This window comes from Neovison vison, chromosome 5 (assembly GCF_020171115.1).
Source record: "Neovison vison isolate M4711 chromosome 5, ASM_NN_V1, whole genome shotgun sequence".
NCBI lineage: Eukaryota > Metazoa > Chordata > Mammalia > Carnivora > Mustelidae > Neogale > Neogale vison.
The window spans coordinates 152,356,270-152,373,261 of NC_058095.1; the positions used below are offsets into that span (position 1 = coordinate 152,356,270).

The 16,992-nt window shown below is 41.6% G+C and overlaps 1 protein-coding gene and 1 non-coding gene across 3 annotated transcripts in view; one reads left to right on the forward strand and one right to left on the reverse strand.

The window, feature by feature from the left end:
* Positions 1-16,992, forward strand: part of CLDN10 (claudin 10) — a 117,751-nt gene that overhangs the window by 67,370 nt on the left and 33,389 nt on the right. The gene's annotated exons all lie outside the window — the stretch shown is intronic.
* Positions 15,428-15,534, reverse strand: LOC122908044. The gene has a single exon (XR_006384848.1). It is a non-coding gene; the product is annotated as a U6 spliceosomal RNA (small nuclear RNA).

A 16,992-nucleotide genomic window follows, 5' to 3' on the forward strand; every position in this document is an offset into this window, starting at 1 on the left:
ATCTATCTATATCTTATCTAGGTAGATAGATAGAATTAGAAAGAATTAGAATTAGAAGCAGTATCAAGTGATCGACCTGAGCCAGTGGCAGGGCAGGGATGCGGCAGAGGAGAGAAACTCAAGCGGACTCCATGCTGAGGGTAGAGCCTGACTCAGAGCTTGATCCCAGGATCCCGCTGACCTCACGACCTGAGTGGAAATCAAGAGTTGTATGCTTAACCAACTGACCCATCCAGGCATCCCCCTTATGATTCTCTTAACAACGTTTTCATTTCTCTAGCTTATTTTATAAGAATGTGGTATATAATATACATAACATACAAAATATGTGTTAATCGACTGTTTTGTTATCAATAAGTACAACAGTAGGCTGTGAAGTTTTTCAGGGATCAAAAGTTGGAAACATATTTTTGACTGCACAGGCATTGGAAACCCTAACTCCAGCATTATTCAAGGGTGAAATTATCACTACAAATCTAGTTAACATTTGCCTCCATAAATGGTTTTCTTTTCTTCTTCTCTTTCATATTTCTCTTTCTTTATGAAATAAATAAATGAAGGAAGGAAAGCAGGAAGGAAGGAAATCATTAATCTAAGTTCATGTTCTAAAGTCCCTAAAATACCTCTTGCCATTCAGCCACTTTAGACTCCATTAACAGGAAATGGGTTCTCTTTATTTAAAAAATGGTGAACTTCAAATTGGGATATAATAGCAGTAACATAGCTCTTTATTTTGCACTTTTGAGGCCCCCTTCATGTTCAAATAAGGAATACAATTTATTCAGTTAACAAGATAAATGTAAAATCCTTGAAAGAGAGAGAAGTTGATTGATACTTTAAAGTTACAAGTTCTCCTTTTTCCTAATGGGCTATTAGAACCCATTATATCCCATTATATCCTCCTTATGAAAGTCTCATCCAGAGTAGGATGTGTAAAGGTTAAATAAGGAGATGATCTTCAAGAAAGAAACTTCTAGGGGCCCCTGGGTGGCTCATTCAGTTAGGCATCTGTCTTCAGCTCAGGTCATGATCCCAGGGTCATGGGATCAAGCCTGGTGTTGGTGTTGGGCTCTCTGTTCAGCAGGGGGTCTGCTTCCCCCTCTCCCTCCTTGTGCCTTCTCTCTCTCTCTCTCAAATAAATGGATACATCTTTAAAAAAAGAAACAAACAAACAAACTTCTGGATGTCAATTGCTCTGTACTGACCTACTGACATATTTTTTGTCCTGATAGATGGACCTGCACGTACACAAGTGTATATCCAGCAAAGGCACCAATGCAATTTAAGGGGAATTTATACAAATGGTGCAAAATACCTCAGAGTCTATGAAAAAATGAGCCCTGATCCCTAACTCTCACCAAACACAACATTAATTAGAGGTACATCATCAGCTTAAATATAACAGCTAAAATCATAAAGCTTTAGTGGAAGTTATGGGGTATATTTTCATAACTTGGAGGTTGGCAAAGTTGTTTCGAATAGGTCACAAAAAGCAATAACCAAAGGGAGAGGAGCAAGTAAAATATTAATGGTAGACTCTAGATGGTGGGTGCAATATACAGATATATGAGTCAGCTTGTGCTGCTATAACAAAATTCCATACACCAGATGACTTAAGTATCCAAAATTTATTTTCTCACCACTCTGGAGACTGGAAGTCCAAGATCAGGAGCCAGCATGATCAGTGTCTGTGAGTTCTCTCCTTGGGTTGCAGATGGCCACCGTCTCACTGTGTGCTTACATAAAAGAGAGAGAAGTCACTCTTCATCTTCTTTTAAGGCCACCAATTCCATCAGATTAGGACCCACTTTTATGACCCCTTTTAACCTTTATTACCACCTAAAAGCCCTTTCTCCAAATATAGTCACATTGAAGGTGAAAGCTTTAAAATAAATTTTAGATGGGGACACAATTCAATTCATAGCAAAGGGTGTTCACTATAAAATTCTTGCAACATTGCTCTATATTTATACCTTTTCATAAGAAAATGTGGAGAAAAAGGAAGACATTAAGAGAAAGAGTTGGTCTTCCAGTGATCTTTAGATACACCATTTTCCTAACACTATTTTTCAGAGTTGTTGTCTGCTGGGATTATTTTTAGTTTGTTCAATCCATTAAAAAATAAATCAGGTTGGTACTTTTGAGTGTCTTCCGGGTACAGAGGTATAAGGTAGAAGGGAAGAGCCTTGGGGTGCCTGGGTGGCTCAGTGGGTTAAAGCCTCTGCCTTCAGCTCAGGTCATGATCCCAGAGTCCTGGGATAGAGCCCCACATCTGGCTCTCTGCTCCGCAGGGAGCCTGCTTCCCCCTCTCTCTCTGCCTGTCTCTCTGCCTACTTGTGATCTCTGTCTGTCAAATAAATAAATAAAATCTTAAAAAAAAAAAAAGAAGAAGAAGAAGAGAGACTTAGGTCAAAAAAAAAAAAAAAAAAAAAGAAGTATTCATTGAGCACTCATGATCTGTGCACCCTGTGAGATACAAAGACGTGGAAGACCTAGGTCTTACCTGTAGGGGCCATACTGTCTTTGGGCAGCTCCAACAAATGGAGAAAAGTTCAGGTCTATAGGCAATCCAAGTGAAGGATAAATATCCAGGGCCCAGCCGTGCTGATGACTAGCCCCATTGTGATGCCTCCCTCCACACTCACTTCCCTCTAATTCCCTCCTACTACAGGTCCCTACACAGTCTGCTGGCTGTGTCTGCAAGCCTTTCCCCCTTCCACATGCCTGAGTATCCCCCTCATTCAGCAAGCCCCAGTCTCAGCTTCCTTCCTCAGAGACATTCTCCCTGACACGGAGCACAGATCAGCTTCTTTGTTATATAGCTTCAGAGTACAGTAGTTCTTTTTCGTGAGCATGGCATTCAGTTCATAATTATATGGTCACTGGAGGGATCATTTGAATAATGGGTAATCTCTACTAGATTTTAAACTCAATGACACGTAAACTGTGTTTCCTTTTTAATTCCATTCATATCCCCAGCAATTCACAGCATCTGTTGTGTAAGAGGTAACACAGGAAAACACATAGAAACTGTTAGATTGTTCATTTGTTTTTTTCCACTCTCAATAGGAAAGAAAAAAAAACCCATATTGCTATAACCACATAAACTACTGCCAGGATAGCTTGTTAATAAAATAAATTTATGAAAGATTTTTTCTAAGTAAAAAGAAGGAAAATGTTTGTAGAATTATAGAATCTTGGGTTGGAAAGGAGATTTTGGGTCATCTGGTCTACCTGTTTAGCTATATTGTCAAATTTATGAATGTCTCTAGTAAGTCTCTTAAAAAATAACTATATATATATATATATACATATATATATCAAACTGTTAAAGAATTGAAATGAAATCAATTCTGTATTCTTTAGAAACTGATTATTATATAAAGCATTTAGAAGAATTCTTGATTCACAGTAATAATTACAGTACTTATTATTGGTATGAGCAATGTTACCAGGAAACCTCCAACTGGCAGCGCATTATTTTAAAAGAACACAGACTTCAGACCTAAAAACCCCAGGATTAAGCCACAACTCTGCAACTCACTGGGTACGTGGCTTCGAGCAATTCATTTAATATCTCTAAGCCTTGTTTCTTTTTTTTTTTTTTCCTCCTGGCATTCAATGAGTGGTAGTCAATATGGTTATACTAAAAACCACAGTGAGGATAAATCAGATTCTATGTTTACTCACAAAGAGCTCACAGTCCAGTGGAAAATAGGTGAAAACTCCAATTCTGTGTAGTAGATGCAACAGTGGAAGCAGGCCACCAAGAAGAACAGAGAGTAGCTCTCTCACCTGGCCTGCTGGAGGAGGAACGACTTTTGTTTAAAAAGTTAATGAAAAGCAATTCTCCAGACAGATTGAGGAAAAAAGACAATCTGGGCAGGGGAACACTGTGATGCGGCTTTGGTATGATCCCAACAGAGTATTCCAAAAGTCAGGTGTGGCAGAAGATGGGCAGCAGATCCCGGGGTATGTTGTATGTCATGATGAAATTCATGGGTTTCACACTCTGGGTGCTGGAGAACAAGTAGAGGGCTTTACAAGAGAAACAATCAGATTCATCTTTTAGGAAATCACCTGGGGAGTCCTATGGTGGATGGCCTAGAGGGGCAAGGCGAGAGAGGGGGAGACCAGTTACGAGGCCATTGTGAGAGTGGAAGAAAAGAAGGCCTCAATCAGGAAGAGTCTTGGGGGCAGGAGAGGTGAGAATGATTCAAGAGATGGTTTAGGACTAGAGTCAGCCAGATGGGGTGACGTGGAGTACAGAGATGTGAAGGGTCCAATGTGATTCACAATGAGTCATGACTGGAGCACCTGAGTGCCTCAGTTGCTTAAGCATCTTGTTCTCGGTTTCAGCTCAGGTCCTGTTCTCAGGATTGTGAGATCGAGTCCCCGTCAGGCTCCACACTCATTGTGGAGTCTGCTCAGGAGTCTCGCTCTCTCCCTCTGCCCCTCCCCACCCTAAAATAAATAAATCTTTAAAAAAAATAATGACTCGTGACTTGCTGGTAGAGTGGGTAGACAAAGAGATATTCCATCAGCCAGGATGGAGGATATAGAAGGAAGAAGGAGGGGCTAGGGAGCCGAGGAAAGAGGAAGTGAAGATGAGCATTTGATTTTGGACATAGTAAGTGTGCAGTACCAAGGTGCTCCCCAAGAGAAAGGAGGTATCGAGCAGGGCCTGGGAATTGGGGCTGGGTAAGGGAATTCCATTCTGGAGCTACTAGTTCGCCTAGGGAAAGGGTGTGATGTGAAAAGGAGTAAGTGGCAAGCACAAAATGCTGGAGATGCCACGTGATAAGCAGGAGAGAAAGAACCTGGGACAGGCAGAGAGACAGAAGTGAGAACAGGGTCATAGAGACCAAAAGAAGAAAGTAGTTCACAAAGGAGAACTGGTCAACCATCAGAAGGTGCAGAAAGGTCAGGCAACAGAAGGAATGGGAAATATCTACTAAATCCCTTTGTATGAAACCACATGGCACCTTGGCTGGTGGTGTTTCACTGGAGAGAGAAAGGGGAGGAGACTGCATTGCATTGGCTTTTTTTTTTTTTTTTAAAGATTTTTTTTATTTATTTGACAGAGAGAGATCACAAGTAGACAGAGAGGCAGGCAGAGAGAGAGAGAGGGAAGCAGGCTCCCCGCTGAGCAGAGAGCCTGATGCGGGACCCGATCCCAGGACACTGAGATCATGACCTGAGCCGAAGGCAGTGGCTCAACCCACTGAGCCACCCAGGCACCCTGCATTGGCTTTGAAGTCAACGGGATGGCGGAGAGAGAGGTCACGATGACAGACAACTCTATCGAGATGTTTGGTTGAAAAAGAAAAAAGAAGAAAATTTTCAAAATGTCCCCCCAAGGTATCTTTAAAGATATTTTTGTAGTTCCCTAAATTGGAAAGGAACAACTCTTCTGAGATTTCCTTCATCCAGGCAGAAAGTTCACCCAAGGGACGATTTGTCCCTACCCCTACAAAAATTACAGTCTCAGGAGGAAGATAAGTGCTTACTACTGTTGTCTAGAGAAGACTGTTCCTAAGAAGCACTACTTTATAATCTAACATTGGGCAAAAATCCCAAACAGATTTTGATTTAAAAGGAAACTGTAGATTCCTAACGCTGGGTCCTTCGTATGGCCCTTTTTTGCCTCTCAGTGGCAAAATCTTTGCTTTGCCGCTCGCTAGTATTATCTTTACCATGCCTCTAACATCTGTTCTTTTGCCTTCTTTCCCACGGTCTTTAAAACAAAACTGCATTTATTTTTGAGCCATCGACTACATTTTTTTAAAGTTCACACTGAAATGTCTTGACAATTGTTATCCAAAAGAGGGCGCAAATTTCTCATGAAATATAGTGCCTTACTTCACAAAATTTGCTGGCTCCTAGTAGTATTTAAATTTCACAGCTGCTGTAATTTAATGCAGAAACATTATTTCTGTGGCATATGCATATGAATTAAGTCCCATTGTGTGAGTGCTAATTAAGAACCTTTGGCATCTTCAAGAGCAGTTTCAGAAAAGAGCCAAACTAAGTTGGAGCCAACATTTTTCTATTTTGGGTAGCCAAATCAAATCAAGATAGGCATTTTAAAATTAAACATTCAATGGAATTTAAAAAACCCAGTTTGTTTACAATCTTCTAATTTTAGGGTGTATTTCCATTCTACCCCGGCTCAAAGAACAATTAGTGAAGTAATACAGTTCAGACCTTGTTTGTGGGCGGTTAATAGTGAATCTGGGTTTTTTGTCTTGTTTTGATCACAGCTGGAATTGTTCACATTTTTTTAAAGATTTTATTTATTTATTTGACAGACAGAGATCACAAGTAGGCAGAGAGGCAGGCAGAGAGAGAGGGGGAAGCAGGCTCCCTGCTGAGCAGAGAGCCCAATGAGGGGCTCGATCCCAGGACCCAGGGATCATGACCTGAGCCGAAGGCAGAGGCTTTAACCCACTGAGCCAACCCAGGCGTCCCACGATACATGACTCTTAAAGACTTGCCACATTCACTGGTATAAAACTCATAATGAAATCAATTAGTTTAGAAAATGGATCTGATTTTATAAAAGTTTTGAAAAATTTCAGTCAGAAACATGTAGCCGGAAGAAAGCTATCGCATTAGACAAGGACTTTAATAATACATAAAGGGAAATGGGCAATAAGGCTAACCACGAGACAGCTTAATTTCTTATTGATGTTATATTTTCTATTTTCCAGTATATTATCATAACAACACTTGCATATTCCTTTTTTTTTTTTTTTAAGGAAAACCGTGAAAATAAGGTGCTCATTGTTTTGAGCTCAAGTGTTTATGATTCTTTTGGTTCTTATTCAGCTTTCAAAGGATAATCTTGATTTTTTAACAAACATTTATCTTTAAGAATTGTCTACCACTGAAATCCAGCAGGATACATATTAAGTTACGAGAGAGTACCTCTTAGTTGTTAGTCTGGATTAGATGGGAAACACGTGGCATATTTGAAAATATCAGAAAAAGCTAAACAAAAATTAGGTGCTGGCTAGTGCTTCTGCGTGAGAAATTATATTAATTCTTAAAGTTGGCTCCCTTTGTTACCTGTAAAAACATCATCAACCATAACTTAAGAGTGTGAGTAATCAAGTTAGACTTTGTGTTTGTTGGAATATTGCTTTCCGTAGACACTAACAATATCAGTTTACTACCTATGACTCTTTTTATTTAGAACTGAAAGTGATATGCAGTCCTTCTAAACGTTGAAGGTTTTCTCTCTCTCAAATAAATAAATAAAATCTTAAAAAAAAAAGTGAAGTTTAGAGGTTTTGGCACCTAGACTTTTTTTTTTTTTTTTTAAGATTCTTTTAAGTTTATTTATTCATGAGAGAGAGAGAGGCAGAGGGAGAAAATGTAGGACTCGATCCCAGGATCCCGGGATCATGACCTGAGCCAAGAGCAGATGCTTAACCCACTGAGTCACCCAGGCGCCCCACTTGGGCTCTTTTGAATGTTATGTTTAATAAGGTTTGTTCACAACCATGGGCATAGGAAGCTCCTTGCCGTTGACAAGTGTGGGATTTGGAACACCCATTGGAACGGCCCGTGGCCCTCTGGCCCCGCCCTCACAGTGGGAACTCAGCAGCTGTCCATGATAAACCTGGTTGCAGCAGTAATCTGCTGTGGGACCTTCCGCAGGTTGCTTAATTCCAGCCGCGAGAATAAACACGGACACGAATACCCAGCACAGATCTAAGGGAATTGGGTTGTTTGCCCATAAAACTGAAAACGCGCTCTGTCTCTCCTTCCTAACATCTGGGACAGGGAAGAGTTTGGAATGATGGGGCTGTTGACTACTGTTCTTTGCTTCCAATTAAAAGAGGCAAATATAAGCTAGTGGCCATGAGTAGGAGGGAGTGGGGCAGCTGGGGTAGGGATGAGCAAAAGGTAAGCAAAATTGGAGAATGAAGAGTAAATCTCTGGGGGTGGTGAGGGGGATTTCTTGGTGTTTCTAACTCACCTGCAGGTTCCCGATGTGGATGGACCACATTACACTCCAGTCACTTGGGTTCCGTTTGAACCTTCCTTTCTCTCCTATCCCTCTTTCTTTTTGCCTCTCCGGTTCCTTCCTGTTTCCCCTTTGCCAACACTGTTTGAAGGGGAGGAGGAAACAATATCCTCCTCTTGAATTTTTTATTTCCTCCTTCTATGTGTAGAGCCAGGAACAATTCTACAGAGTCTCTTCAACCCATTCACAATGGGCCAAAGTAAACGTAAATTAACAAAGTAGTAACAGCTGGTACTGGGGGCCAGGTCCTTGAAATGCCACTCCTAGGCTACTTCCATACCTCGCACCCAAGTTTGATGACAAAAAAACAAAACATGACCAAAAAATTTCCAACACTGCACTGACTTTCTGTTTTTCATATGTAAGAATGATACTCTATGTTTGCTACTTTACAATCATGGGAATTCAGCAGGAGGAAGATGTGATTGTGTTTCAGCTCCATTATTTCATCTACGCAAGGATTATTTGATTTAGAATATGAATGTATGTGCTTTAAAAGTTAGTTTTAAAATGTGGTCACAGGGATGCCTGGATGTCTCAGTCGTTTAAGTGTCTACCATCAACTCAGGTCATGACCTCAGGGTCCTGGGATCAAGTCCCATATCAGGCTCCCTGCTCAGCAAGGAGCCTGCTTCTCCCTCTGCCTGCTGCTCTCCCTGCTTGTGCTCTCTCTCTGGCAAATAAATAAATAAAATCTTTAAAAGATAAAATAAAATGTAGTCACAAATGTGGTTCATCTTTGGCCCTACTTGGCCTGAAATAAAATACTGTACTCCTAGAAGTATGCATGTTATATTTAGTAAATAATGAAAAAAAGTTGTAAAGAGTCATAATCATAACTATATTTTTTTTTGTTTTTTTGTTTTTTTTGTTTTTTTGTTTTTTTTTAGAAACCATAATTCCTAAGGACCCCCATACACATCTGTTCACTGGTTAGGTTAAGCAAGCAGTAGCATATGTATATGAGGGTCTAGTATCCACCCTTTTGAGAAGTCTCCTGCGCTGAGACTTGAGAGTCAGCCAGAGCTTCCCAGGTGGTGAGTGAGTGCCATTTCACCTGGGGAGGATTGTGGAGATGTATGCTCCTTAGAGCTGAGCTTGGTTTTCCCTAAACCAGTAAAACCAAGTGTCGTGAAAGTCCAAATTAATTGGGTGTTGGGAACAAGGATACAAGAAAGTGGTGATTCTGATCTGTGGGTCGTTGTCAAGTGGCAATTCCTACTACACTACAGGTAGTTAACTCAGCTTGCAAATGGAGCAAAGCAAGGGTACGTTGGGGGCTCAGTTAGTAGAGCATGCAACTCTTCTTTTTCAAGATTTAAAAAATTTTTTTAAGATGTTATTTATTTACTTGACAGAGGTCACAAGTAGGCAGAGAGAAAGGGGGAAGCAGCTCTCTACTGAGCAGAGAGCCCGATGTGGGGCTTGATCCCAGGACCCTGAGATTATGACCTCAGCCAAAGGCAGAGGCAAACCCACTGAGCCACCCAGCCACCCCAAGATTTTTAAATTTTTAAAGAAGATTTTATTTATTTGAGAGTGAGAGAGAGAGAGAGAGAGAGAGAGAGCACCAGCTAGGGGGAGAGGTATGGGGGAGGGAGAAGTAGGCTCCCCATTGAGCAGGGAGCCTGAGATGCTGGGCTCAATCCCAGAACCCTGAGTTCAGGACCTGAGCTGAAAGCAGAGGCTTAACTGACTGAGCCACCCAGGTGCCCCAAGATTTTTTCATTCTTAAGTAATCTCTGTACCCAACGTGGGGTTTGAATTTACAACCCCAAGATCAAGAGTCACATGCTCGGGGCATCTGGGTGGCTCAGTGGGTTAAGCCTCTGCCTTCGGCTCAGGTCATGATCTCAGGGTCCTGGAATGGAGCCCCACATTGGGCTCTCTGTTCTGCAGGGAACCTACTTCCCCCTCCCCCTTGACTGCCTCTCTGCCCACTTGTGATCACTTGTGATCTCTCTCTCTCTCTCTCTGTCAAGTAAATAAATAAAATCTTTAAAAAAAAAAAAAAAAAAAGAGTCACATGCTCTGCAGACTGAGCCAGCCAGACCCTCCAGGCATGTGACTCTTGATCTTGGGGTTGTGAGTTTGAGTCCCATGTTGGGTATAGAGATTACTTTAAATAGCAAAACCAAAAAACAGCAAAACAAATGAAAAAACATACTGCATTTTCTTAATTTCATATTGTGTGCTTCCAAACCCTGTATAGGAAAATTTTTTAATGACGAATATATTATCTATATATGTATGTACAAATGGGTTTTGAGAGACAAAAAGATCAATCATTTGAGAATTAATTTGATCATTTGAAGTATAAACTAAGGCCCCATATTTGCTGCAAGAGTATAATTTGAAGGAATATGACTTTTTCTTTGTTTAAAGATTATTTAGTTGAAAGAATAAATAAAAAGTTAGACATTTACAGGTAGTTGAGAGTATGAGAGTATGCTTAACATTCCATCCAATATTGTAAGTTGTCCTTTTTGACCAATAAATTCAATGACTATTTATCAAATGTCCATAGTATTGTATATACAGTTTTATAACATCAGTGCTTTTTTAAAAATTAAGTAATTTTTTAAATTTTTTAAGTTAACATGTGATGTATTATTTGTTTCAGGGGTACAGGTCTGTGATGCATCAGTCTTACACAGTTCACAGCACTCCCCATAGCACATACCCTCCCCAGTGTCCATCACTCGCCACCCCCTCCCTCCCACCCTTTCCACTCCAGCAACCCTCAGTTTGTTTCCTGAGATTAAGAGTCACTTATGGTTTGTCTCCCTCTCTGGTTTCATCTTGTTTCATTTTTCCTTCCCTTCCCTTATGATCCTGTCTTGTTACTCAAATTCCCCATATCAGTAAGATCATATGATAATTATCTTTCTCTAATTGACTTATTTAGCTTAGCATAATAACCTCAAGTTCCATCCACGTCGTTGCAAATGGCAAGATTTCATTTTTTATGGCTGCATAATATTCCATCATATATATATATATATATATATATATATATATATAGTCTTCTTTATCCATTCATTTATTGATGAACATAATTCATCATAGTTCATCTTTCCATTGTTTGGATATTGTGGACATTGCAGCTGTAAACATTGGGGGGGGGTGTCCCTTTGTTTCACTACATCTGAAACTTTGGGGTAAATACTCAGTAGTGCAATTGCTGGGTCATAGGGTAGCTCTATTTTCAATTTTTTTGAGGAGCCTCCATACTGTTTTCCAGAGTGGTTGCACCAGCTTGCATTCCCACCAACAGTGGAGGAGGGTTCCCCTTTCTCCGCATCCTCACCAGCATCTGTCATTTCCTGACTTGTTGATTTTAGCCATTCTGACTGGTGTGAGGTGGTATCTCATTGTGGTTTTGATTTGTATTTCCCTGATGCGGAGAGATGTTGAACACTTCTTCAGGTGTCTGTTGGCCATTTGGATGTCTTCCTTGCAGAAATGTCTGTTCATGTCTTCTTTATAACATTAGTGCTTTAATTTATTTGATCTTATCCCTCTCACCTGGAAATTAACATGAAAATAATGGGAATTTTATTATTTGCTTTTCTCCTCAACGGTATCCAAAATCTAGAAACTAAAAGACAGAATATCATTCACATTACTTAACCAAATTTCATTGGCTGCTTTATGTTACATGTCAAAAAATTACAATATAATCTTTCATGTGGAGTTTTGATTGGGAAACAAAACACTGGTTAACTCTATAGGCTTGCATGTGTGGATGAATTGCATGGTGGGGAAGGAGTTGACTTAGGGCATATTTGTTTGTCAGAAAGATTTATGTCCCAAATCCTAGAGGTGTGGCAGGCAAAACATGACATCAACTTTGTTCTTTAGATCTTTTTATTAATTCTTTACAAACCCTAAATCAAACATAGAAACAGCTATAGCTTTGAACCACAAAAAAGGTGTGTCTGCTGTATTATCAGCATCAATTCAATTGTTACTTCCTTTCTTTTCATGTTACTATTCAAAAGTCATTTATAAAGATGACGCTGCATTAACTTGAAACGAAAACCTCCTAGCAATATACTCGTAAATATTTTATCAGCACAGATACATCATTGAGGAAAACCTGTATTCAATATGACAGTTTTCAACTTCTAAGTAGTCAAACCGTGCTTGTAATTCCAATTTTTCTTCTTCACTAAACTTGGATGCTTTTTCAAATTTACTATTTTTGGAAAGGAACATGCACAAAATGTTATTCCCATTGATACGGGTACTGCAATATTCACTTTATACATAACATACATTAAGAAATCACTTATGGATTCTGATTTCTTCCTCTATAAAATGTTGAATTAAGTAAGTTTTAAGTGATTTCTAACTCCAGTATTCTAGAACTATAAAACATGTGTGCCATCGTTTTTAAATGATACCAAACTAATTATTTTAGTACAAAGTAAAATAGACATAAATATAGAAGAACTATATTGTTATAGAATTTTTTAAAAAGATTTTATTTGAGAGAGAGAGAGAGAGAGAGAGAGCAAGAGCTGGGGGGAGGGGCAGTAGAGGGAGAAGGATGAGCAGACTCCCCCATAAGCAGGGAGACCAACATGGGGCTCGATCCCAGGACCCTGGGATCATGACCTGAGCCGAAGGCTGAGGCTTTAACCCACTGAACCACCCAGGCGCCCCCAAAGCGTACTTTTTAAGCCTGAAGCTCTCCCTCAGCTCTGGACTTCTATATCCAACTTGGCTCCTCCTCCTCCTGGAGGTCTTCTGCGCGTTGGAACTCAGGGTCTGTGATACTGAAAGCTCTCAGGAAACAATCTGCTCTGCCAGTGCCTGAGGCCAAAACCCTGATGTCTTCCTTGACTTCTACTTTTCCGCTCCTACTTCCCAGCCCATCAGCAGCAAATCTCACCAGTTCTAGCTTCAAAGGAGACCCAAAATGCAAAATCTGAGCATCTCTCACCACTGCAATTCTACCCTCTTGGTCAAAGCCACCGCCGTCACCCAGCAGGGTTATGGCACTCGCCTCCCAACCGGCACCCTCGTTCCTCTACAGACCTCCCGGTTCTGACTGATCCCAGAACGGAGATTAGATACCTATTCTCACAAAACTGGCCGGCGTCTCCTCTCTGCAGTTGGAGGAAAAGCCAAAGTTGTTAGGATTCACAGAGCCCTGCATGAACTGTTGACACCCCACTCACATTCTCATTCCCAAACACATCAAGAGGCCTGGGCACACACAGACCCACAAAGACACGTGATCACGCAGATAAGCACACAGTAGAGACAGACACAGACACTCAGATGCACACATGGGCCTACAGCGTCACACACACAGACCCCGTTCTCTCTCTGTCCTCATCTCCCACCATGCTCCCCTTCGCTCCCTCTGCGGCAGCCCGGCAGACCCCTCCACTGTTGCTCAGACAAGTCCCATGCGCTCCCCTCTCCGGGAGTGCTCTGCAGAAAACGAGCCACATGGCTAGCTCCCTCTTTCCTTCAGGTCTTTACCCAAAAGTCATCTTCTCAGGGAGCCCTCCTCTGGCCATCTAAGTAAAATTTAAAAGCCAGCCTCCCCCGGACACACACTTGGTAGAATGCCCCCGTGCCCACTGTCTTAATGTCTTTCTCCCTAGCATCTACGTCTGATACACTAACCTTTTCTCTTACTCACTCTTGCCTCCGCCCACGGAAGGTAAGCTGTGTTCCGGTGGAGATTTTGTCCATTTCACTCGCCGTATCTACAACGTGGGAAAGGACGCCTGGAGTGTGATAGGCCCCCAATAAGTACACTTTGAATTGTTTCAGTGAATGCATAATGCCGTGCTCACCATGAAAGCAAAAACTGAGCCAACCATATAGCTGTTTGAGCTTCTCGAGGCAGGGAACCCTCAGCTCTTACAATGGCTTCCCCCAAGCGCTTGGAATCCCCAAATGTCAAACCGGCTGCCTGGCTGTAACTTTTCCTAGCCACTGTTCCCGCAACAATCATTGGTTCCTCCCAGGTTTCAGGGATGTTCCGCAGTTGCTGGCTGCCTCTGCTTTCTCAGTCATATTCTCAAAGCGATGTTCCACAAGTTCTGTGGCCATTGGGGATGCCCTCAAGCATATGGGAGAGGAAATGCAGCACAAAGATCAATGGGCAAGAGAACTTGCCTTTGGGGCACATCAAGCAAATAAAACATAATGTTGGGGCACCTGGGTGGCTCAGTGGGTTGGGCCTCTGCCTTCGGCTCAGGTCATGATCTCAGGGTCCTGGGATTGAGCCCGGCATCAGGCTCTCTGCTCGGCAGGAAGCCTTCTTCCCCCTCTCTCTGCCTGCCTCTCTGCCTACTTGTGATCGCTCTCTCTGTCAAATAAATAAAATCTTAAAAAAATACAAAACATAACGTTTGGTTATAAGGTGCTTCTGGTTACAAGTTTGTTTTGCCTCCCTCCTCATTCCACACATACATATAAGCTCATCTAAAAAATCCTCTTTGTCATCTTTCTTTTTTTTTTTAAGATTTTATTTATTTATCTGACAAAAGGAGATCACAAGTAGACAAAGAGGCAGGCAGAGAGGGAGGGGGAAGCAGGATACCCATTGAGCAGAGAGCCCGATGTGGGGCTCGATCCCGGGACCCTGGGATCATAACCTGAGCAGAAGGCAGAGGCTTTAACCCACTGAGCCACCCAGGCGCCCCCTCTTCATCATCTTCTACCCTTATCTCTTTCACTCCCAATCCAGGTTTTTTGTTTTTTTGCCGTTTTTTAATTTATCTGACAGAGAGAGATCACTAGTAGGCAGAGAGGCAGGCAGAGAGAGAGAGAGGAAGGGAGGCAGGCTCCCGGCTGAGCAGAGAGCCCGATGCGGGGCTTGATCCCAGGACCCTGGGACCATGACCTGAGCCGAAGGCAGAGGCTTTAACCCACTGAGCCACCCAGGCGCCACCCAATCCAGGTTTTAAAGAGAAAACATCTGAGGCACCCGGGTGGCTCAGTCAGTTAAACATCTGACTCTTGATTTCAGGTCAGGGCGTGATCTCTGCGTTGTGGGGTTGAGCTCCAAGTCCTGGGGTTCATGCTCAGCAAGGAGTCTGCTTGGAATTCTTTCCTTCTGCCTCCCCCCAGCTTGCATGTGCGCATGCGCAAGCTCTCCCTGAACTAAATAAATGTCCAAAAAAAATTAGAGAGAACACATCTTCCTTTGTTATTACACGTCACTCTTGTTTCCCTTTTACTTCAACCTCTTTGTTTCTCTGATACACACACATCTGCTTCTCTGATATCTCAGTGCAATATTCCAAACTTCTCTCTTCCCACATCCCTGTTTTTCTCTCATCATCAGATAAGAGGAGGTAATGTCTGGAATTTTTCTTAGTTAAGTTTTTTTTTTGTTTTTTTCTGTTTGTTTGTTTGTTTTTTTCCATGGAACGCGTCAAGAATTTGTATGTCATCCTCAGACAGGGGCCATGCTAATCTTCTCTGTATCCTTCCAATTTTAGTGTCTGTGCTGCTGACGTGAGCACTTAAGTTTTATTTAAACAATCTCTATACCCAACGTGGGGCTTGAACTTATGACCCCGAGGATCAAGAGTCACATACTCTTCCGACTGAGCCAGCCAGGTGCCCCTGGAATGCTTCAGTATTTGTAGTTTTTTTTTTTTTTTTTTTTAAGCACATATCTTTAAACGGCTTCAGAATTTGAATGACGAGGACATCATTTAAACATAATGAGAACGTGAACTTTGGAAATGAAGAAACTTGGGTTTCAGAGTAATATAATAATTACATAGTCAGATGGAACAAGTATTGAGGATGTGAAAAAACAAAAACAAAAAACATCCCGCCCTGCTGTCGGTGAGCCCATGGGATATAACCCTTCCAGAAACAACTCAGAAGTACCTAGTGAAAAAGGGAAAAAAGCAAAAGAAAAACAAAACCCTTGCATTTTACATCTGAATGGGACCCTTTTCCTTTGTTTTATTGCAGCGCACTTTTCTTTAGCTAAGATGGGTCCCAAACGTCATCAGAAACCAAAATAAACATAAGAAAGACAGTCCATAGCAAGGGGAATTCCATACACCACAGAAAACCCCCAATTCAGGACCGTGAGGGAAAAGGGCTGTAAGGGAAAATTCTTGAATTCTAACTGGCTGAGAGCGTGGCACAGGACCCAAAGCATGGAATAGACAGAACAGAGTACTCTAATGAACTTTTTATAATGTGTGTGTGCACATACATATACGTACATACACATGCGTGTACATGTCTTCATCTACACATGCACAAACACGCGTACATTTCAAGAAAAGTGTTGCAGACACCAACTGTGATACAATGAATCAGTATTGCCTGGGACATCATTAAACAGCATGTGATGAACTCCAGTTCATCTCTTAAAAGACTTATGGCACGATGAAATTAAATAAGGAAATTAGGTATCCTGTTCAAATACTTCTGACTATAAAAGCCACTCTCTGAAAAATAAAGATAAAAACAAAGCATCTAGGATTGTGTTGATTCATTATATGTCTGTATTTGGTCATATACCCAGGGAATTTTTTTTTTTTAAGATTTTATTTATTTATTTGACAGAGAGATCACAAGTGGGCAGAGAGGCAAGCAGAGAGAGAGAGAGAAGGGGAAGCAGGCTCTCCACCGAGCAGAGAGCTTGATGCAGGGCTTGATCCCAGGACCCTGAGACCATGACCGGAGCCAAAGGCAGAGGCTTTAAACCCTCTGAGCCACCCAGGCGCCTCTACCCAATGGATATTGATGGAATGCACAACTTCACAGAGTTGTGTTGGTAGGAGGCAACATAGTACAAAAGACTGTGACTCTAGGACCAAACCTGCTTCCACCACCTCCTAGAGTAAGTGACTTCACCTGTCTTTTGTTTGGTTTCCTCATCTCTATCTACAAGGGAATGAAAACAACCCACTTCATAGGGTTGTTACTAAATGGGTGACTGTACCTAAAAGGTA